Below are 23,400 nucleotides of genomic sequence, written 5' to 3' on the forward strand. Positions count from 1 at the left end.
GACCCCCGTCCCACCCCTCTTCCACAAAGCTGCTGCAGCCATCACTCCAGCATTAAAAGATTACGATCAACACCAGCGTCAAAAGTGGCTTTTCCACACCAAATGGAAGTGCGCATAACTCTGACCCACATTCAATGAGCTAACAATCATCAGCCTGCACAAAACACACCCCTGCACATCTTCATTGCAACTGTAAAGACATGACTCCAACTGCACACAGATGCTCCCCCATGCATTCAGACCTTCCCATGTGACTGTTCGGTTGGTTGATTGATGCATCATGCTTACATACACATCCAGACTTATTTATATAATGAGATTTACACAGGATAGGGCCATATTTCCAAGAGTGTGCCACACTGTGTAACTTTCTGAGCACTTAAATACAACACGGCCAATTTCCTAAACCCCTGTGCCACCAGTACTTCACGTTTGTTGACGTACTGATGGTGCTGTGTTATGCTCAATATTTACAATGAAATGAAAATACAGCCTGCGTGACTTTCAATGCCCTTGTGAATATGCTACCTTTACTCACAGTAGTTTGCGAGGAAGGAATGTTCCATGGGTGTTGCTGAAGGTGTTGCCACGTAACACCCATATCCACTGATGTATTGCCAGGCTTACAATAAAGGCTAAACCTGGAAATGCGTCAGAATGCGACGCCAACCTAGGGGTGGTGTAGCGAGGTGCAACCATGAGAAATGTATTAATTTTTACTTGTTTTTATCATCGCTCAATGCGTGCTGCATTCTATAGTATACATTGGAAGAGGAAATCACCTCAATTGTTTATTTTTGGTGCAGGAAGGTGCCCCTTCCTTCACAAACACAATCTCACCACAACGCAGGCAGCCTTGCACCTAGGTGCAAGGTTGCCTGTGCCGGCACATGGCAGCAGTCTGTGTGCCAGTGCAGGGGTAAGCACAGAGATGCAACTTATTGTTGTAAAGATGTTGCACCCCTGTGCTTCGAAAATAAAGCTGCTGTGCACTGAAAAATGACCTAGCTGCTTTAGTTTCTTGTAGATCTGCCCCATAGTTTATGCATCACAGAAATATTTTCACCTTTGGCACTGGTGCTTTTGTGTGTTTGTAAATATACTAGTTAAAAGTCAACATCAGATAAATTGGTTACAACATATGTGTCTGTGACCACACAACATGCAAGTTTTTCCTTGAGGTCAGATGTATTTTCTCCAAGACCATTGCAACACCACTGAATCTATCTGAAAATATGGACAGTGCAATGTATGGCATTGCTGTGCACCTCTTACAAAACCAATATGACTAATGTTATAAATTTACTTATCAGTTGGCCCACCAACCTCCAGGCCAAGGTGTTCCAGCAAGTCGCCCTTGCGGTTGATCACATCCTGCCAGCAATGTTTGATTTGGTGGGGTGTGCGTGTCACGTTGAAAATCCTGACAAGATGATGCTGGACCCTGCCCCAACTCTGCTTTCACTCAGTTGCTTGGTAGCCCTTGCTTACCAGGCCCCCGTGTTGATCATTTGCGGGAGAACATGATAAATCAGGCAGAGGAGGCCACCAAACTGCCTGTTGGAACGGTTCTTGGACCTGCCGGACATGCTCAGTTCTGTGTAGTTAAAGTAAAGGAAACTTATAAATAGTTAGAAAGGAGACTTATATAAAAAGAAAATACAGAAAAATGAATTACCCCACCTGTATATTAATCCTACACCTAACTACCCCTATTAAACCCCCCCCCCCCCAAATTACAACTATATATATTATACACAAGACTTACTATTGACAATAGACAGACCAACAAATGTTAAAACTGCAAACAGGACTGAAAAAACTCACTCCAAAATACAATCTCCAACTCAGCAATCCACACCAGCCTCCCCCACCAAGCACACTCCTAAAGATAGTAATAGAAAGTGAAAGTAACTGGGGCAAGATGGCGCCTGAGTGAGACCGCTACTCCTCACCTCCTCATCTCTCGAATCCCCATCAAATTTTCTCCTGATTTGAGAAGGATTATGTGTGTGGGAATTCCTCGTGTGCCTCAATGGGCTAATTTCACCAAGCATCACCTGCAGAAATCAGGACAAGAGGCTCTGCTGGCCGGGAGTTTAGGTGAAAGTTGCAGCGAGCGTTGAGAATCCTTGGCTTGGCTGCTCTTGACGATGATTTCGGGGTTGGAAGCCTGCCATATCGGTTTGCCTAGCTACAGAGACACACACAGAGCTCGTGGAGCTCATTCCTCTGAGATGGCAGCGTGAGGCAGATGCAGCAAGACGCGGGTGAATAATCAATCAGCATCAGCTCGATGCGGTGACAGCGTCCCGAAGGTCATCAGTAAGAAGGTCTCAACACCGGCCGGTAAGGGAAGTAAGCTGGATAAAGATAAACTTGACTCTCAAAAAAATGCTACATATGCTTTGCAGAAGGATATGCCGGTGGGGAAACTGGGGGGCAAAAAACAACTCGCTGTTCCCAGTATGTTTCTACCCCCAGTCTCAAATAATTCGGACAAAGGGAACAACAAGGAGGCAGGGGGCCAAGGAGAGCTGGGTGAACAAAGTGTTAAAGGTAAAGAACCTGTCACAACATGGAACAAACAGTGCAGCCCACAGGACATAGCAGTTGTATCTCTAAACGATGATACAACGTGGGGGTCAATGTGTGAAAATACAGTGTTGGGAGCTGTTGAGGCACTGGCACCGGCAGACATTCAGTGGGATGGGAGCAGCATCAATGGAAGGGACAGTCCTATAATGGATCCTTTGAACCCCCCAGCAATCTGCAAAGAAGGGAGAAGCACATCGCTCTGCAGATCATAGGAAACCTAACGTAGCAGGACCAATAAGAAACATAATTAAAAAAAAACAAAGCTGGCTACCTCCCCCCTGACTCCATGGAAAAATTATTTTCTCTGACGGATGACTCAGATGAGTCGGACCTTGCGGAGACCAGTAGCAGTGATGGGGACAGCAGGGGTTACCTAATCCGCAATAGTTATACTCAGGGGGAGCAAAGATTGTCAAGGAGACTAAAGCGGGTATCCGGGCAGAAAAAGTTGAATTGTCAGAGAACCTCAGGAGAGGAATTGGAAGAACTAGGTTGGGACTATTCAACCACCCAATTGTTACCACCCATTGGAATAATCGAGGAAAGAAACCCAGTAGGAGATGAGCTACCAGATAAGACTATCCAGAAATCTGGGGAGCAATCTTCCAAACCCTCCCTTTTACTAATTCTGCAATCTTTGAGATCTTTCCAAAATGAGGTAAAATTTGAAAATTGGTGAAGAGTTTGTTATTGTGTGGATGAGAAAGATGGAATGCGAGAGTTGAACACTAGCAAAGGGGCTAGTTGAGGTGATGAGGATTTCTAGGTATCAGAGATATCAGCTTGAGGCTGGGAGTGGACAGGTCATGAATACAAAGCCTAATCTGTAGTAGATACTGTAACCAGGGTACAAAGTGTGCAGGCATAGGCTAGGATGAAGCAGGGCATAGGTAAAAGCAGAAAGAGTGAAAGTGGGCAGGCATTCAAGAAGAAAACAATGGGTTATGCAGCACAAAGCATCAACAGATACAGGGAATGCTGAGTCTTGTTTCATGTTATGCAGGATTGAATTGAGATTGCAGGTAACTGAATCCAGCAGGAGCTGGTCACAGAGCAAAGAAAGATAACTAAACACGATAAACACACCAATAAAGGACAGTGCATGGGCAGCGATGACCAATAAGCAGGTAACAGATATAATGCTGACAGTTTATAATTTTACCAAAAAAGGTGGTACCATATCAGAACATCATACTGGGCATAGGTCAGGAGCTAGATGCTTGCATGTCCTGTTTGTATGAGAGGCAATTAGTACAGTGAATATTGGGATAGTGACGTGGCTGTAAAGCTTAGTATCCTTGTGAGAAGATACATTTACGTCAATGCTCCCTTTAGCAATAGAACAGCTTCCTAGCTTGTGTAAGACATATTTGGCCACTGAGTTGTGCTTACCTGCGTAAATACCAGGGACCATATTATCAAGAAAGGGCGATACATTATCGCCGCTTTTATCGGCAGGAAACTGCCGCTAAAGTGGCGACAATCGGCTTGATAATATGCTTTGTGAATTCCCATAGCAGTCCAGGTTAACGCCAGAACCTGGGCTGCTATGGGAATTCACAAGGGCATATTATCAAGCCCATTATTGCTGCCTTATCAGCAGTTTCCTGCCAATAAAAGCGGCGATAGTGTATTGCCCATCCCTGATAATATGGCCGTAGTTGTGCAGTCTATGAACTGGTTAGACACACGTATAGTTTTCACTTGTACCCTTCCAGGACAGTAGTTTTAATTGCCTGACCATCCAATGTTGGACCATTTGAGGCATTGGACTTTGTTGGGGTTTCAGTTGATCATATGGAATTCATACTTGTCTGTTGGCTGCCTTATTGTGGAATGCAAATACTTCAGTAGCGGTAAGTGTCAGAGGAAAGTGACGGGGTGGGGGGGAGACTACGATAACAATTAAATAACGGGAAACAAAAATACTTACCTACAGTCGGCTGCAGCGCCAGTCTTCTGCTCCTCTTGTGGCTTCATTGCAGGCACAGGCTCACAGACTCCCCTGAAGCCAATCCTGAAGCTGCTCTCATGCATGAGGGCACCTTCATGCTTGGCCTGAGCGCCCTTGATTTGCACTCCCAGAGAGACTAGGAGACAGTGCTTGTTGTTTCCAACTCGGCAACAAGGCTCGGGTTGGAGACAGCTTCAGTGCGCATGTCATTTTGTCCTGCCTGAGAAGGCCAGCCAAACCAACATGCGCACTGAAGTTAATGCATATTACTTCCCGTCAGTGTCTGTCATCCGCTGCCCCCAAGACTCTGCCGGGAAACAAAATAAAATGATACTAAATACAGGTTTATTATGGTTTCATTTCCCCCTTTATTTACACTGCTGTCAGGGAGGACGATGCTCCCCCGCCAAAGTAGAGGAGCCACAGCTGCAAATAAGTGTGCTAGTTTTAGTTGCCTGTTGAAATGTCTCATATTATCGACATCAGCATGGTCCATAACATCAAATAGGGCTTCTATGGAAGGTTTGGTAATGCAGATATTTGTAATTTTATGGGGTCTCCAAGAATGTACATGCAGGTGTTCACAAGCCTATGGTATAGTTAATTATGGTTGTGGTTTTAGACGGTTTTTGATTTTAGGAGGCACTTATCTCTTGAAATAGTGCTCACTTGTTTTCAATTTGTTCCTTATGTCTTTTTTCAAATGTGCTCACAAGACCCTGTTTTTCTTTGTTGTCTACAGTTTCATTGGTGGGAATACTCAGGAAAATGTAGTTATTTTTCATGGACCAATTGCAAGGATGAATACTTTGTCATAACCAACTTCTATCTGACTTCTTTGATTAATGTAACGTTTTCATAGAATGTATAATTAACAAGGATTTTTGTGACTAGAAGTCTGGTTTATGGAAGGTGATCATTCAAAATCTGAAGATTTCCAGATGATAGGGAGGCTCTGTCACAGTTTGTATATCTACCAATGTGGGACACCATGGTGGTGGTAGCACACACTCTACCAATGGCAGATGTAACATTACCACAAAACCTTAATTCTGATTCTATGTATAGCCCATCAAATTTGCAATGCTTTTTTTCGGCAACTACTGCTTAGCTCAATTGAACACTAATGATGTAATTGTCAGCTTGATTGCCTGAGCAGCTATTCAAAGTATACTTCTGTCAGGCCAGAAGCAGGCGGACCTCCAAATTCAGAAATGTGTGTAGTTGTGGCAGATAGTTTTCTCTCAGGAACTGCTTCTACATAACAGTCATTTCAGAGGAAAAACATGGTTGTGGTTCTGCCATGCCATGGCATAAATTCCAGCATGGAAATAATGATATCACTTATGTGAACTCTAAATATAGATTAACTAAGTGGGGTCAAGCTCCAGGATTGACATAATAAAGGCCATTGCCCGCTCAGCCTCTAAGTTTTCCTCAGCAAGTGGGGGTCATTCAAATCCTTTTCTGTCCTGAACTGCTATGATTTCATCGATGGTCTTGGACAAAAGGTAGTGCTAATAATTTTGAAAGCCCCCCCTTACCTTGTTGACCCTCATATGCTATTCATGTTGGCACTCGGACCACTGGTGGCTCCTCACTTTGCTTTAGCCAAGAGAATGCAGAACCAGATTGAGCATCCTTTTCTCATTGATATCCCATTACCACACAACTCTAAGTGACCCCCTTTGCCTATCAAAGTTTTTGAAAATAATTTGTTATCAAATTGTGTTTCTTGATCTTCTATCAAGCTAGAATTAAATTAGTATGTGACAACCAAATATCAGTTGCACCAGTGTGATTCACTGACATTTTGCCTTCTTCAAAAGTGGGAAAATCGTTGGAAACAGTTGTCTACACAAAATAGATTTTGTAGGAAAGTGGATTATTATGCAGTGAGGTTGGTTAGGCTTCACTATGCAATAGTCTCCCAGTGCCCTAAAATAGATCCATTGGCATTCACACTAATAAATTCCTAGCTCAGTCCTGGTAGAGTGGTACCGAGTGTCAGGCTTTACTAGAGGAACATGTGATAAGTATGTCAGAGTACAACATGACCAATAAGTAATTGACATGACTCAAAAGAAATCCAACACCAATTAAAAAAAAAAAAAGATTTGTATATCAATTTGGACACCAAAATGAACACAGTCAGAAGGTACCATTAAATATTTAATTCATGGTGATATCCATGTGATTTTTAGCAAGCCAGATGGAACCGATAAAGTGGTTCCATTCTACGCTAAATTCTGTCCATATATGGGGCACCAGGGATAATCAGGTCCTCTCGGGTACTTTTTTAAAGGTTTTACTTTGGAAACTTAAGCATTATCTGACATTATCATGATATCTATATATATAAAAACGAATGTATGTCTGTCTGTCTGTCTGTTTGTCCTTTATGCATTAATACACCATTCATCTGATCGCCATGAAACTTTGGGAAGTTGTTGAGTACACTCCCGCGAAGGTTTCTGGCACATACATTACTACACCATTCATCCGATCCCCATGAAACTTTGGGAAGTTGTTGAGTACACTCCCGCGAAGGTTTCTGGCATAAAATCTTTTTAAATATCAGCCCCCCAGGGCCCTCATAATCTTTTGAATACTGAATGTTTCCATTTATGTATCCGCAAGCACTCGAATAAATAAATAGAATTAAAACGACACTCTGAAATGTTTTCCATATTAAAATGAATACGTTTCAATAAAAATGACACAATGTAAATTGAATGTTATCATAACAAGTTTCCTTGAATTTGCAGCAACGCGCGACGGGTAAGCTAGTCCCTTATAAATATGATCTTCTACCCCTGAGTAAGTTACCAATATATTGTTAATTTTCACAATAATACCTATTATTCAGAATCCTTTTGATAAGGCTTGAGGGACTTTATTGAAGCCAGCCATTGAACTCTCTGGTGTAAGTTAGTATTGAGTACTCCTTTACATGGCCTATCCCTAGACCACCACATTCCCATAGTTGTGACTCGTTCCTCCATTTCTTTCAGATGTTCCCTCTACTATTTTTATTCTGATGAGACCTGGCTAACTATATGGGGTAAAACGCCATCAACATTATTAACAAACATGAAATAACAAACAGCCTTGAGATGGCCAATGGGCCTTTTATTATCACTGTTATTTGTTGTATGAAACACACTACAATTTTGTTGACTGGCTTTGTGGGTCTTCAAGTTCACTGGGGACACTGTTTACTTGTTTTTAAGAAATCAGTAATATTCTCTGGCTCCCTGTGTTTATGGGTAGCTCTTGTTATTTAGTAAACTCTGCCAAGCAGCCACCATTTTCTCAAGACCCCTTTGTGATTGATCTCTTAGGGACAGTAAATTATGGGGAAGATGTCAAAGATGCATAAGAAAATGAAGAATTGTACAGCTCTCCAGAGGGCTTAAAGTTATTGATGGGAAGATTTATCAAAAAGTCATGCAACGCAGCAAGGCAACTTTCTATGCTGCGTTGCGTGACAGAGAAGGAGCAGAAATGCCCCATATCTGCTAAGATATGCTGGATTCATGCTCTCTCTCCACACTGATGCATGGACTGCTGCCTAGCACCAATGCAGACACCCTTGCACCATGGTGGAAGAGTGCCTTTGTTGCAGGAAGGATTGTTTTTGTGCAGGAAGGGACACCTTTCTGCATAAATAAAAAAATCCTTTGAGGCATTGTTCTCTTCCTATGTGTGCTGCAACATGCATCTCACGTAGAAAGAGGAAATAACAAGGAAAATAAAGATATTTCTCCTCATTATGCCTCTGCATTTTGATGCAGTCCCAGGTTTACTAGCGTTTGTAAATCTGGGATTGCGTCAAAATCAATGGGTGGATGCATGAGAATGCCCATGCTCCACCTATGAAACATCTTCCCAAAGCAGAGTAACGCAAGGCAGCAATTTGCGCTACCTTGCATTACACTGGAATTACTAAGTCATGCAGAGCGTAAAAAGGTGGCATCGCAAGCCCTTTGTAAAGCTGGGTCTATGTGTTACTGAACCAGTTCCACTTATTATAGACAAGGGATTGATGTCTAAATGGAGAGAGGGCTGGAAAGAATGATAATAGTAATGAGAGAAGAAATGTTGATTACATTTGATAAATCAGACAAAATGAAAGGGATATACAAACAGATTCATACATGGAAAACAAGATCAGCAATGGAGAATATGCAACACCACCTTTGCAATACCTGTTAACATCATGTGCAACTGGGCCTTATTATCATATACTTGGCACCTCTCCACATGGTTCAGGTCACCACTCAGACTTCATTTTTAACATGCTTGTAACCCCTCTGAGCATCCCCTCACTTGGCCCCTATTCTCCCCCTATAGGCCCCATTGCTTTTCCCACTTTCTTGGACTTCATTTTTGGCCTGCCAACACCAATCTAGATCTGCCTCCCAATCTGCAACTTTAGGATGGTGGACCACAGCCATGTACTTGCTATATTATGTTTTGCCAACCTGGGTGCCAACATCAGCCATATTTGACTATATTTAGGAAAAAAATACTCCCCGGTAACACATACAACATGCCACCTTGCCTCCATCGGGGCATCTAGACCCATAACTCTGATCAAGACCCATGTTACCTCTCACCAGTCCTGCTGCATTTTGGGACAGGTCCATAAAACTATACTTTACTAGGAAAAAGTAATATATGTATACCTTGCATGAAATACACCTGAGGTCAGTGACATAAAATTTACTTTTTGATCTGACTTCTCTAAGCTGACAGAAGACAAACGATTTACCCTGGGTAGTAAGGTGGATGCTTTCAGAGGTCTGGGGGCAAATGTACAACAGCCATTTCCTGCTTTGCTTTGAGTTATGTGGAACAATTAGATGGATGCATAATATTAGAAGCACAGAGAAAGCAGACAGGCATTAGTGATTTGCAATGGAGAAGATGCTCCTCAGTTTAGAGTTTGGACTTGGAATGTGAATAGACTAAACAATAGGCAGAAGATTGAGAGATTGTGAGAGCAAATGTTCCAGAAGCGGTGAATGTAATGAGTAAACAAGGAAGCCATTTGATGGAGAAGGAGGAGTCTAAGTATTTATTCAAGAGGTGAGTAGATGTTGTGACCATTTACTCACAGAAGTTTGTGATCAGGGGTTCTGCAAACCTAGTCTAGGCAAGAAGAGGTATCCATCTACTTAGGACACTAGCTGACTCAGGGGAGATGTGTAATAGTGACTGTAGCCATACAGGATACTTTATTAACTATTCAATTAATATAAGTGTCAAATGCAGATAATGAAACATATTTTCAAGATATAATATTAACTATGGTACAGTATCTGTCTTAATATATATTAGTAGAGAATTTCAACATGATATTACATCAAGGGGAAAGTGTGGGGGTAGAAATGATCTATGTGGCACACCCCAATTTAGTGGGATTAGGCTTGAGGAGTAGGGAGAGAGATCAATAGCCAGGGATGGATCTGCAAGAAAGTTGGTTCACAAAGCAAGTGCAGAGCCCTTGACTCCATCTCAACTAACCTTTGAATTAATGTAGGATAAGATATGGTGTTGAATGCTGCTACAAGTCCAAAAGGACAAGGGCAGCCTTTCCTTCATTTTCCAGGTGTTCAGACACAGTAAGCAAGATCAGTTACATGCTGTGAGCAGCCCGGAAGCGAATCTGAGATGCATCCAGAATGATGTTGCTTTCCAAATACTTAACCAATTCACTATTAAAGTGTTTTTCAAGAATTTTACCTAGGCATGGCAACAGCAATATCGGTCTGTGTTTAGCACGTATGTTGGGGTATGCATTGTGTTTTCTTTCAGGGTGGGAGAAACCTGAGCCTGTCTCTAGGAAGCTGGCATAGTGGCTAAAACAATAGATTAATTTAGTAGTTTACGGATCACAATTATTGTTGTGCCTAACTGAAGTATAGAGGAGGGAGGGCAAGGATCTCAAGGGGATCTAGATCTAGATTTACAGTTGACTATCATATTTAACATTTTCAGCAAGAAAATATTTGCAAAATCAGTAGGACTGAAAGCCATATCGAATGGTTAGCCAGTCACTCCTATAGGTTCAAAAGTATTCTCAACATTTAAAACTAAGGAATCATGTATACTACTTGTGCAGAAATGTGAGGGAGTATCTTGAGCATTTAGTATGGCACAAGTTGGTTCTCAAATATTTGCATCACTATGAAAATAACATTTATGGTTTTTAGGTGGGTGTCATCTCATCTTCACCCTCTCCCTTTCCCAGTCAGCCCACTAAAGAATAAAAGGGAAACAGAAGTGAAATCTTAAGATTTATTAGAGTAGCATGGTGCAGCACCAGGGAGACATCCATAAGCTACAACTCTTCAGTGGGCTGTGGTAGGACTGGGACTCAGGTCCTCCCAACCGGCCTTCTCATCTTGATTGCATTTTGTGTGTCTTCCTCATAGCACAATTCAGTGGTTTCACTGTTTTGCATCTCGTGGCTCTTTGCCACCCACAGTGATCGTCTTATCTCACCGAGGTGGCTGCTTCCCTCTCCTCTGGGTTTTCTCCAGCACACACCTCCCAAGTTCTGGGCCTTGAGTTTTAAAAGAACACCATGCGTAAAAAGTCCTCTTTTAATGTCTCTTGTGCTATCCTTCTCTTATTTCTTATATTGTTAGAGTTTTTAGCTTGTCCTTTGTTTTTTCTTCCAAGTTGCGACAAAGAAGAGGAGTAAGGCTGTTGCTGCGGGGCCGAATGTGTTGAAACAATTAGGTTTTCCTCACACTCACAGAATTCTTGGCCACCAGTTTAGATATGGCTGAAACTAATTGGTTACCTTTCATTATTAACATTACAGATGCCGCTAAAGCCTTCAATTGCGTCCATAGACATATATGTGATGCTCCTTAAGTATGATTAATTTTTGTAGTAACCAGGCTGACGCAAGAAGTAGAAGGCTGGTAATTTATTGGCTACATGGACAGCAGAGCCAGAAGGACCAGCTCTGTCAACAGCTCCTACAGGAATGTGCTCAATACAGTTGCTAGGAGACCATACATTCTAGAGTCTACAAATCATCACAGGATATAAAGTGAAAAACATAAGATGCAGTACAACATATTGTCTCTTCTCTTCTCCGAAAATAAACAAAAGAAAAGAAAAGTAAAGCAAAATATCACAGTAATACAAAAAACAGAATGTCGAACTATACCTGGCAGGCCTAACAATATTTCTAGAACTTTTCCTGGAACAATCTTGGTCAACACAAGGAGGAACCCTTTCCCTTGAAGGTGAGATGAGATATTTTACCCGAACATTCACCACCCTGTTGAGGTTCCACCAATGACCTCCTTCGACCATTACTGCATTTCCAAGAATCTTGCAAACTTTGACAGGTTGACTGAATTTACTGTCACCTTTCCTAGCATGGACAGCAGTCTTAATCCTAATTAAGTCCCCCACATCCAGCGGAGCAACCTTGACACCTCTGTGGGAGTCAAACCATGGTTTCTGCCTAGATTGTGAAGCAGACATTTTTCTCACTCGGTCAAGACATTAACTGAGCAACATCGGATTTAGACCTGACCCACTTGCTCATCCAAGCAGGCCTGAAACAAGTGTTCGGTTTCCGTCCCCTCAACAGTTCAAAAGGTGAAATTTTTGTAGCAGAATATGGTGTCGTTCTATAAAACCAAATCATAGCATCACATGCTCTGCAGATATCATGACTTTCAGCTCTGACCCACTTAATACACTCCCCCGCCACCCGATTCATTCTCTCAACCAAACCATTACTTTGTGGGAAGTAAAGGGAGCTTCTGTGTTGTTTAACAACCGACTGACAGAGGAATGACTCATAATCAGTACTGATAAACTGCTTTCCATTATCTGAAACCAGAGTCTCAGGAAAACCCTCTCTCAGCCACACGTTCTTTCAATAACAGTCTTATTGTTGGATTCTTTCACCAGCTTAATCTCTGGCCACTTTGACACATAGTCCATAAGAACCAGGATGAAACGAGATACACCTGGAAGAACCTCATAGGGACCCATGACATCAGTACCCAGTTTTAACCAGGGACCTTTGGGGCACTCAATAGGCATAAATGGTGGAACAGACACTTTTAAACTCTTGTCAGCTGCACTGCAGACACAGCAATTGGTAACCACTTAATTAATCTCAACATCCATCCCTGGCCACCAATAATTGTCTCTGATGTGGAGTTAGTGAGTGTGGAATCAAGATGACCATTGTGAGCTCTTTCAATTACAGTTTTGGGAAAACATCAGGGGGGTACACATGTAGCCACCCTGCACAGCAACCCATCTTCAATGGAGAGTTCACCTTCAACCTTCCAGAAAGGTTGAAGAGGGGCAGTAAGCATCTTCTCTCTGGGCCACCCATTTTTTAAGAATGTACAAACTTCACGTATCACACATTCGGAGTCCAGAGCATGCAACCAATTAGTCTCAGAACCCAAACTCAGATCAGGGAGTTCCAGCACAGCAACCAGACAATCATCACAATCTTCACTCGAAAATTCATCGAAATTGACATTGTCAAGTTCACTTGACTTGATGGTAAAACGGGACAAAGAATCTGCCCTTCTATTCTTACTACCAGAAATATGTTCCTCCCCAAACTGATACTGAAGAAGTTTTGTCAACATGCGCATGATTCTGGGAGAACAGCATTTACTCACACTACCCCCTAGGATGTTTACTAAGGGCTTGTGATCAGTGAAAGGTAAGAACCGCTTACCTCAGGAGTAAGGTTGAAACTTCTCAATGGCCCATGCACAGGCTAACAGCTCCTTTTCAATGACTTAGTACTGGAGCTCAGGAGTTCTCAGTACCCTTAACGCAAAGCATACAGTGTATTCACATTTATTGTCCATTTGAGTTAGAGTGGCACCATTACCAAATTGACTTGCGTCGACTGTGACGCAACAAGGTTAACTCGGGTCGAAAGGTTTAGGAACAGGACAATCACTTAAAGCAGACTTGACAAACTTGAGAGCCACTGCACATTTATTGCACCATTCAAACTTGACTCCCTTTTTGAGAAGATTGCTTATAGGTCGTACAATGGATACACAATTTGGAATGAACTGTGAGTAGTACTCACATAACCCCAGCAATGATTTGACACCTGATTTCTCCTCTTGTTCGAGTGCATCAACTATGGCTTGATTCAATCCTGGACGTGACCCCATCTTGAGATATGACATGTACCAAATATTCAACTTTGGAGCACAAAAATTTACAATTTTCCTCCTTCAACATTATACCACGTTTTTTGAACAGTTAACACTTTTTCCAAGACCAAGTCATGGGACGCAAGATCCTTACCAAAAATGAGAACATCATCTTGAAACACTAGGACCCCATCATCATCCCTGAGTATATTGCTCATTATCCTCTAGAAAACAGACGGGGCAGATGCAAACCCACAGGGCATGCAGCAGTAGCAAAACGTTCCCAGGGGTGACACAAATGCTGTTAGATGGCATGACTCAGGATCAAGTTCCACCTGATGGTAAGCACTAGCTAAATCGAGCTTAGTGAAATAACGTGCTCCTTTGGTGGAAGAGAATAAGTCATTAATTTTAGGTCGTGGATGGGAATCTACCCATAGCTCTTTATTTAGGGATCTCAAGTCGACACAGACACTATGATCTGTCCCCCTTTTTCTGGCTACGACTAAGGGAGAAAGCCATAATGAAGAGTCTGTCTGTTTGATGATCCCTTTGGCACACAGACCCTTTAATTCCTTTTCTAAGTCCTCCCTCACACTAAACAGCACTACTCCAAGTTTGTGTTTAGTAGGAAGAGCACCATATTTAATGATTATCTTGTGCCTGAACCCTTTAATTTTTCCTAAATTCTTGCTAAAAACATCATGGTGTTTGTTTTTCCAAACAAAACTAGCATCTTCGCAACCAACAATTAATACTTGCTCCTTGGCCCCAGGTTTGAGTATCATGCTGAACAGGTCCTGGTGAAACCAACCCAATATGTCGAGTCCTTTCACCGCAACATAAATATTTCCCTTGGTTCTCCTACCTTTAAATTGCATCTCATCTAAAAAAAAACATGAACTATATTCTCCGCCCCTCATATGAGACAGGAGGGCGATCAGGTGGAGACAGAGGATGCAAACCCTTCCAAATTTCTTCAAACAATTTCTGCATGATCGTTGAGATCTTGGCCCCTGAGTCAACTAAGAGTTTCACAGTGTGATCCCCAATATTAATATCCACAATGGGATTAACACACAGAGAGGGATCACCCATAACATCATCTTGCAGGGAAGAAGGTTTCAAATAATCTAACTCATCCGAACTTCTGACAACAGAAATAACTTCCAGGTCAGACTCAGAATTAGATTCAACAGTGCAAATGGTTGGTTCCTCACATTCTTCTTTTTTAAACAAACCTTGGCAAAATGCCCTATCTTTTTGCAGTAATTGCACATGATGTTACTTGCGGGACAACGGGAACCCTTGGCATGTGGTGGATTCCCACATCTGATGCACATTTTGTTAGTATTAGCCCTAGTTGAACTAGCTAGTTCGTAATTGAGCTTGGAAGATTGATTGACTTATTGAGTAGATTTAACACAATACTTCATAAGATTATTAGCATTGACTACATTAACAGCATCTAGCAGCTTGTCATCTAGTTCTTTTAGTGAGACCATTGATATTTCTATGCTCTTAGCGATTTTTATAGTCTCATCTAGGGATGGATCACCCAAGCTCAACAATTTCTGATGAATGTTCTTATCTTTACATTGACAAACGAAGTGATCTCTAATAAGTTGATCTGTAAAGTTTTCGAATTTACAGTCAGCTGCCAGTCTGCGCAAGGAGGAAATGTAGGCATCCACAACTTCTCCTTCAGCTTGCGTCCTTTTAAATAATCTGTGCCTTACAACCATAAGGATGAGTTGTTTGTTAAACGTGGTTCTCAATTTAATTATGTTTTCCTTATATTCAACAATGCCTCCAAGTTGTTCTTGAGAAAGAGGCGGTTAATGTTTATGGATGGATCTTCCTTCAAATCCTAGGGAGTGGAGAAGGAGGCATTTTTTTCTCTCTGCACTATAACGTAGATCACCTATGACTCCCGGATACGTTTGGAAAGCGTCATACCAAATTTGCCACCTGACTGGAGGATCACCAGGTGAATCAAGGAAGAAAGGTGGTGGATTGACAGTTTGCATAGTGCACAATTCTGCTAAGCTTGACACATTTGATAAATAAATGATGCACAACAGTGACAACAACTAAAGTAACATAGAAATATTAAACACAAAATATGAAAATGTAAATATAGGAAAATAGCAATATGAGTATTTGAAACTGTACTTAGGATGTGTGTATAAATTGCAAAAATACTGTGTCACTTTGTAGAGGTATGTGCATCACAGCAGACAGATGAAGCACACAGTAGGATGTTGTAGAATGAATAGCAAAAAGTGTGTGTATCACTGAAGATACACCAATAATAAGTTCCTTTCACTGTAGGATAGATGCTGTTATATAAAAATTAGGGTGTGTTCATCACTGCAAATGAACAGATGAAGCCTGGTAGGGAAACAGCGCTTGACACCCTGTAAAACTGTAGACTGACTGAATGAGCAACAGGAGCTTCTTGGAGAGAAAAGCGTATGCGTTGCTTCAAATTAACTTCGTTGGGCTGTTCAACAAAATGTGTTTTGACCTCCGTCTTGGCAGCGTTCGACACGATGACAAAATGGTGTGCGTGTCACCGACGATGCGATACAAGACACACGCGTTGTCATGGAAACACAATGCTTTGTCAACAAGACTGCAGTGAAATGGCAGCTAAGTTGTTTGCACAACAAAACCAAACTTCCCAATAAGTTAAAATGGCCACCGTCACGTAAAGTGATGTAACGCAATGATGTCACAGGGTGAAAACTTAGATAATCCCAGTGGAGACAATGGATCGACAAAAAGCAGGCTTGAGGAGGCAGCTGGAACGAGGTAGGCGCGAGGATGAATGCGTGATGTGTTTAGAGGCATGAGGGACTTTGTGCATTCAGTTGCTGGAGGTTAGAAAGTAAACACTTTCCCTCTCCCTCCGAAAACGAGTTTCTTAAAAGTCAGAAAAAATGCAAGGTGGCCAACACCAACAGACACAAAATACCTCGAAGGGTGCGCACACCAAATGGCAGTTGGTGGAGGTCAGAAAGAAAGCACTTTCCCTTTTGCTCAGAAAATGAGCCCCTTTTTAAATGTTAAAGAAAGCGCAGGGCCGCCAGCATAAACAGACCCAAAATATCTCACATCCAGGAGTCTACATAAATTATTCCTCAACGGTTGTGCAGAAACAGGGAAAGTTGATGCAGGAGACAGTTCAGAAGTCTTCAAAACAGCTGCGTGCCCAGGTCAAACAGGATTACTTTAGAAGCCATCCTAGAATCATTTGATTGTCATCCAACTACATTATAAGTCATTTTCACATCATCAAGCTCTTGAAGTCATCAGCAAAGCTGAGCCTGATGATTTGCGGATGACTTGAAAATGAGTACCCGATGACTTTAATAGGTGTCATTATTCGTACTGATTTAAGGATGACTTGAAAATGAGTATCTGATGACTTCAGAAGGTGTCGTTTTTCCTGATGATTGAAGGGTGACTTGAAAATGACTATCCGATAACTTTATGAGATGAGATGTTCCTGATGACTTTGGGATGAATTGAAAATAAGTATCTGATTACTTCAAAGGTACTATTGTCTTTTCTATTAGATGTTTTTGCTTCTGGTGATTTTAACAGGAATTGCTTGTCTATTTAAAGAGCATGTCCACCCCTTTTGTTTCAGTTTTCCTAGAAAAATACAAACTGTTGGATGATTGCCTGATTAATTGCGGATATACGCAAAACAACATCTACGTTTTCTATTATACACAACTGAGCATACAATGTGCTTTACTAAACTGTGCATAAGTCATAGGTTATTTTTTAACACTTTTTTTATGTTTGTCACTTTCTCTTTGTACAAAACATGTAAAATAAGCATCCACTGTAAAAGGATCAATGCCTAACATTAATAAAGATGAACATTGGCCATTGTATGCATAGTCAATGAAGTTAAGGGACAATGAAGTATGAAAATATGTGGCAGGATAGACTAAATAATGTAACAGAAATAAATGCTGCACAATATGCAATCACTGGAGGCATATTATGCAGCCAAATCTTTATTTATCCGTGTAATATTTATTGATTTGCACCGCAAAATAATACACAAGATGACAGAAACAAGCATTCATCAAACAAATACACAAATTATTAAATATTTCATTTAATTCACAAACAAATGCAAACATTTTTTTTACTTTTAATGGGAAGGTTGAAGTTTTTCTAAACTCAATTGAGACCAGCCATTAGGCAGACTATATTGTATTTGATGTACTTGCACTGCTTCCCAAAATCAATGTGAGGATACCAAATGAATTATTTGCTGCACATTTATAAAAATGTTTTGATATTTCAGTTGTACATTTTAGCTTCTATATTGACATGCACTTTATTATTTGGCCAACAATTCTGTGTTTTATGAGCAGTCTAGGACTCCTGCGTAGGTGTTGCGGACCCCTAGGTGTCCTTGGAGCACAGGTTAAGAATGCTTATCAAGATGATTTCTAATCAAATGTGCTATAAAAAGAGACGTGCATGTAGGAACATTTTCTATCATGATTTGCCTTAATCTATTTCAAATCGATTTGGCATTTCACTTACAAATGATTCATTTTCTACCTGAATGTAAAAACAAGCACATTTTATCATTGATAGCCTGATAGCTGTGATGTTGTTATCTACTACTACCAGATGAACTGGTTCCCTGATGTCATAGGATTCACACTTAAGTGGAACCATGAGAGCTAGGTTAACAGACACGTCTGCCTGCTTACACTGAATGAATCTAGTGACTCTGCCATAAGCAAACACTCCAGGTTCTGTTTCCTATTTTATTACACTTTGGTCTCTCCTCTGAATACGAGTGTAATTTGAGCTGTAAACAAGAAGATTGCTTTGTTCTAAAAATATTTTGTTAAAGGCTACTACATCCGAGCCTAAAATATGAGTGAGCTGAGTTACTACTATATATTCATTCTCTGTTAAGCTGTACGGGTATGCAGAACCAACACTGTAAATGCATTTTTCTATTTTTAAGTATCGCTGTCTCTTTCTATTATATGAACACATCATACTCTGGTAAAATTCAGCCTCAACATTATCAGGAGGCAAATGATTTTCCATTAACACAGGTATTACTTGTATCATATTTACTGCATCTAGAATTTGTGTTTCTATGCCTACTGTACCATGTACATGTTGTAAAAGAAAACCATTAAGATCTTCAAAAACAAAACAATTAGCAGTAAACAGAGGCCCTGTTGCTCTTAAACTGTCTACTAAGTGGACCAATTGATGAACGTTCATTGTTAAAAATCTTTCTTCATATAAATCATTAAACAGTTGCACAAACAAAAGTAAACACTGTTCAGCTATATTTAAATCTTTCTGGCTAATGTCATCATTTAATAGCTTATGAATTGCTTTCATAAGAAAACAAAAGTGTATATAGCGTGATCTATCTAAAACATGTTTTAACACAGGCATTCCATAAAATAAAAGAAAGTTTCGAAACTCTGAGGCCTTCCAATATGGTAGTTCATCAACAGACCTTGGAACTCTACTAACGTCCAGTGTGGGTTTTATCTGTTTCAAATAGACATTAACTATTTTGACTTTATCATAAAAAGAGTATGAATGATGCTTGTATTCTTTAGTGAACCAGATGGTCATCAACAATTTCATAATGCCACTTCGGACACCATGCATGTAATCAATCACAAACCCTCTGGTTACACAAAAATGTTTCAAAAACATGAACCACATGGAACCTTTGATCCCTCTTACACTGTAATCAGAAAGTCCACTCTCGATATTAGCTATTGCACTGTTTACATCAGATTTAATAGTATCGAGTGTCCTTGGTGGGCCTTTTGGGTTTTCAGCATTGTAAGGAAATACTCTACAGTGCCCTTTTCCTGAAACAGTCACTTCACCCTCTTGTAGACAATGCCAGCACCCAAATTTCCCATTAAACTGGGTACTGTTTGAAACAAGACAACGAGTTGGTAAATCACATGTGATTGTCAGAAGTGTAGCATGGCAATTAAAACTACAATTGTTATGATCTTGAAATGACACTCCACTTTCCAGCTGTGCAAGTTCCTCATATAAGAAAGACCACATTATTGGATTTTTTGTGGAAACCCAAATACCATACAGTAATATATTTTCACGCAGCTTTCTTTGAGATACAGGCAGCTCATTTACCATTAAGTACACTGGCCACATAGATATTTTAGAACTTTTAAATACAGGAACACCATCTGTGTTCATTGCAAATGAAAGGCTGTTAGGGTTTTTCAGGAATCCACTCTTGAATAAATCCAAATACATTTCCCCATCATATACATCTTTCATTGTTTGTTTCTCATTCTCCATATAGTGATCAAATCGATGTTTCCTTACCTTTTCTGTAAAATGTTTCCGCCTAAACATAGTCTGTAACTCTGCAATTAGGCTATGCTGAATGAAATAAGAGACTGAGTCACTTTGAATCAAATCTTTCAAATAATGTTGGTTAGGACAGGTCTGAGTGTTTTTATCAACATGTGTATAGCAAGTGGCACAATATTAAGTAATATGTGGGGCCTTAACATTTTTTTAATATATTTGTGAAGGTGATACATAGTTTTGAACATTCTATTATTACGTGGCAAGAACAAATAGATGAGATTCAGCATATAGCCAGCTGCTTCATCACTCAAGTGAAAACGAATAATAAAGCAACAAAGCAATAGTATGATCACCCCTAAACATTTGTTGGAGCCCTCAAATATAGGTGTTGATTCATCTGTGGTATTAGTTTGATCAGAACAAATTTTAATTTCTTCGTACTCATTTTGAATGGTATATCCAACTTGATCCATAAGTTGTTCAAAACCAGAATCCGAGTCATTAATTAAATCATCTTTAGGCTGAGCATCCATTTCACCTTTTAAGCTGCTACAAAGTGTATCCCAAACAGCGTCAATTGGATCTCCATCTGTGCCATCTACTGGTGGGGTATAATCTGGTAATGCTGTACTGTTGTCTGAATGCAATGTACAGTGCTCTGCAGAAGGTGATGTATGAAGAACTGTAACAAAAGAAAATATGTTATTGTACATTTAGTAAGCAAAATATGTTTAATTTGATTGTAAATGTATTATGTGTCAGTGACTAAGTACATTTTATGTGGCAAAAACTCAATGTGGGTTGATGAGGCCCTTCATTTTTGCAGGTGATGCGCTTTCAAACTATACACTTTCATGCATCAAATTGTTAATGCAAGCGGTATAAAAGAGAGTATATAATTTCATACTGTACCTGTGGGGATACTGTCATCTGCTATGCTTGAAGTCTGCAAGGATCCTTCTTTTACTTTCTTTGGTGCTGCATATTGTATAATGTTGTCATCTGCTTCCTTAATGAAATGTTCTGTCTACTCTCATACAGAAAAAGACCAATTAATTGAATTTAGCACTTATAACGTGTAGCACAGGACTTTTTGCAACTTCTAAAAGTCAAATCAGAGAAGATAGTTTGGTGACTTATTCGGTTAATAATGTATTCTCAAAACTGGACAATTTAACTTTGTGATCACGTTAAAATTACTGCGCCATTTAATTGCAAAACGCATTGGTTTGTCTCCGCAGAACATGAATTTGAAGACGATTACAGTAATATATTAAGTGCATAGACAACATTTACTTACTTACATGTTTCTTCTATTAAGGACTTGCCTAACTAAACAATCACACGAAAGAAATCAGCAGGGTACATCAAAAATCATGCAGAGCAGATCATTCTCTTTGCAAGGAAGCCTCTTTGACACTGCTGTCTCAAAAAGAAAGATGAGCCATCTGAAGTACTATTAACTAGATCTTAGTGTCTCTGTATATTGGACAATTGATATCACCCTAATCTCTAAACACAAACCTCAATGCAATTCGAGGCAAATGTCCAGTTGAAAGTGACTAGTGTAGAAAGCAGACTTTAATATAATTGTCATTATAAAAGAGAGTGTCTTCTGAGGTTACTAGCCGCAGTGAGTAAATATGTTTTGTAGATTGAAGTGTCCTCTGAACAGATTTAGTGTAATGTTTTATAATGTGCGCTTACCTCTAATAACCATTTTTTGTATGGCCCACGTTTCTTTCCTTTTCTAAGTTGTCCTTCTTCATTCACTTGCATCATTTTTCTGCATCCAATAGTCTTGAATAATTATTTGCACATTCAACAGATGTACATACTGTGGAGTACAGATTGAAACACTTTAAATATGGAAATTGAGCAGTGGGTCTTTCGCGCAGAGACAATACTTTGAGTTCCTCGCCTGATATTATTCCACTTTGACTTGGCATTTAAAACAACTTGCCAATCCTCAAAATCCCCTCTAGTTTCATATAAGTCACTCCAGGCAACCCTTCGGAGCAGGGGTCATGTAAATAAAGGTCAGACATGTGTGCTTAAGCATTACAGGTCCTGTTTCCACAAAGAAGGACTAAATGTCAAGTTAGTGAATATATATGACCCCCACTACGATCATCCACAGTTTTGCCATTCACTCAGCCGCCTACTTAAAGTGGCTGATCTTCCGCAAATTTGGGGAGGCAACTTTAATTGCATACCGGACCCTAACCGTGACCGCTTCAAGGGCCATCCACATTGCCCTTCTGCTGCTGCTGGAGCAACAGTAGATATTATCGACCAGTACAACTGCAACAATCACATTTGGGATCTGGTTACTCAAAGATCCTAGAGGATATTAAACAAACCCAATTTTTAACAAAGGAGGTAGGGAGAGGGAAAGTGGATTCGATCTCCCCATGTAAATTACCTAAACAAAGTAGAATCCACTACAGTGGTGAAAGTGGTCCCTGCAGTGGTAGGGAGCACACAGTGTTGTGTAAAATACCCCTCACACACCAACAGGCCCCTTGGTGTCATGCTTCATCATTGGGGTCTTCGCACCCCTCTGCGGGATACGGCGTGCTACGACTCACGACTACGTAGGTGCACTTGAAGTGTACTATGTGTTGGTGTGTGAATGGAGTTAAGTGTGAGTGGTGAGGTGGTGATGGTGATGGTTTAAAAAATACCTGGCTCGTAGGGTAAAAATAAATTTTATTAGGCCCTCGGCTTACTCCAAAAAATTACAAGGGCATGTGATGAGATAAACAACATTCTTGCTGTTACAATTGGTGAACGCTCGTTGTTCCCACCTTGTGCCATTTTTGAAAGTTAGAGTGTTACTTTTCTTTGTCAAGTGGCAACTATTGCAATTGCCGCATGGGTGGTGTCCCTGCACCCTTTGTAACCGTGGTTGTTTGGTTACTATGCCTTGTGGTCTCGTGTGCACAAGAATGTCTTTGAGGTTCCTTCCCCTCCTGTGGGCAAAAAGGGGTTTCTCCAAGTCTAATGTGCCACTAGTCAGTATACGCCAGTGTCTGTTCACCAATTTAGTGATCTGGTTTGAGAGGGTGCTATATGTAGTCACACATGCTGGTCTGTTTACAGTTTTGTCTTTTTGGACTTTGTCTTCCAGGAGTGCCTCTCGATTATTGTTGCAAGCCCTTTTCATAGCATTTTTTATGACCTTTTCTGGATAAAGTCTCTGTTTTAGTTTTTTGCTCAGATCCTGGGCTTGGGATTTGTACCTTGCTACGTCGCTACAGTTGCGGCGCAGGCGGAGGAACTGTCCGTATGGTA

The 23,400-nt window shown here is 40.6% G+C and overlaps 1 pseudogene; it reads right to left on the reverse strand.

Moving 5' to 3' along the window:
- Nucleotides 1-18,273: 18,273 nt before the first annotated feature.
- On the reverse strand, nucleotides 18,274-21,885 carry LOC144773790 (uncharacterized; annotated as a pseudogene).
- Between the last annotated feature and the right edge of the window lie 1,515 nt (nucleotides 21,886-23,400).

This window comes from Lissotriton helveticus, chromosome 8, assembly GCF_964261635.1.
Source record: "Lissotriton helveticus chromosome 8, aLisHel1.1, whole genome shotgun sequence".
NCBI classification, from domain to species: domain Eukaryota; kingdom Metazoa; phylum Chordata; class Amphibia; order Caudata; family Salamandridae; genus Lissotriton; species Lissotriton helveticus.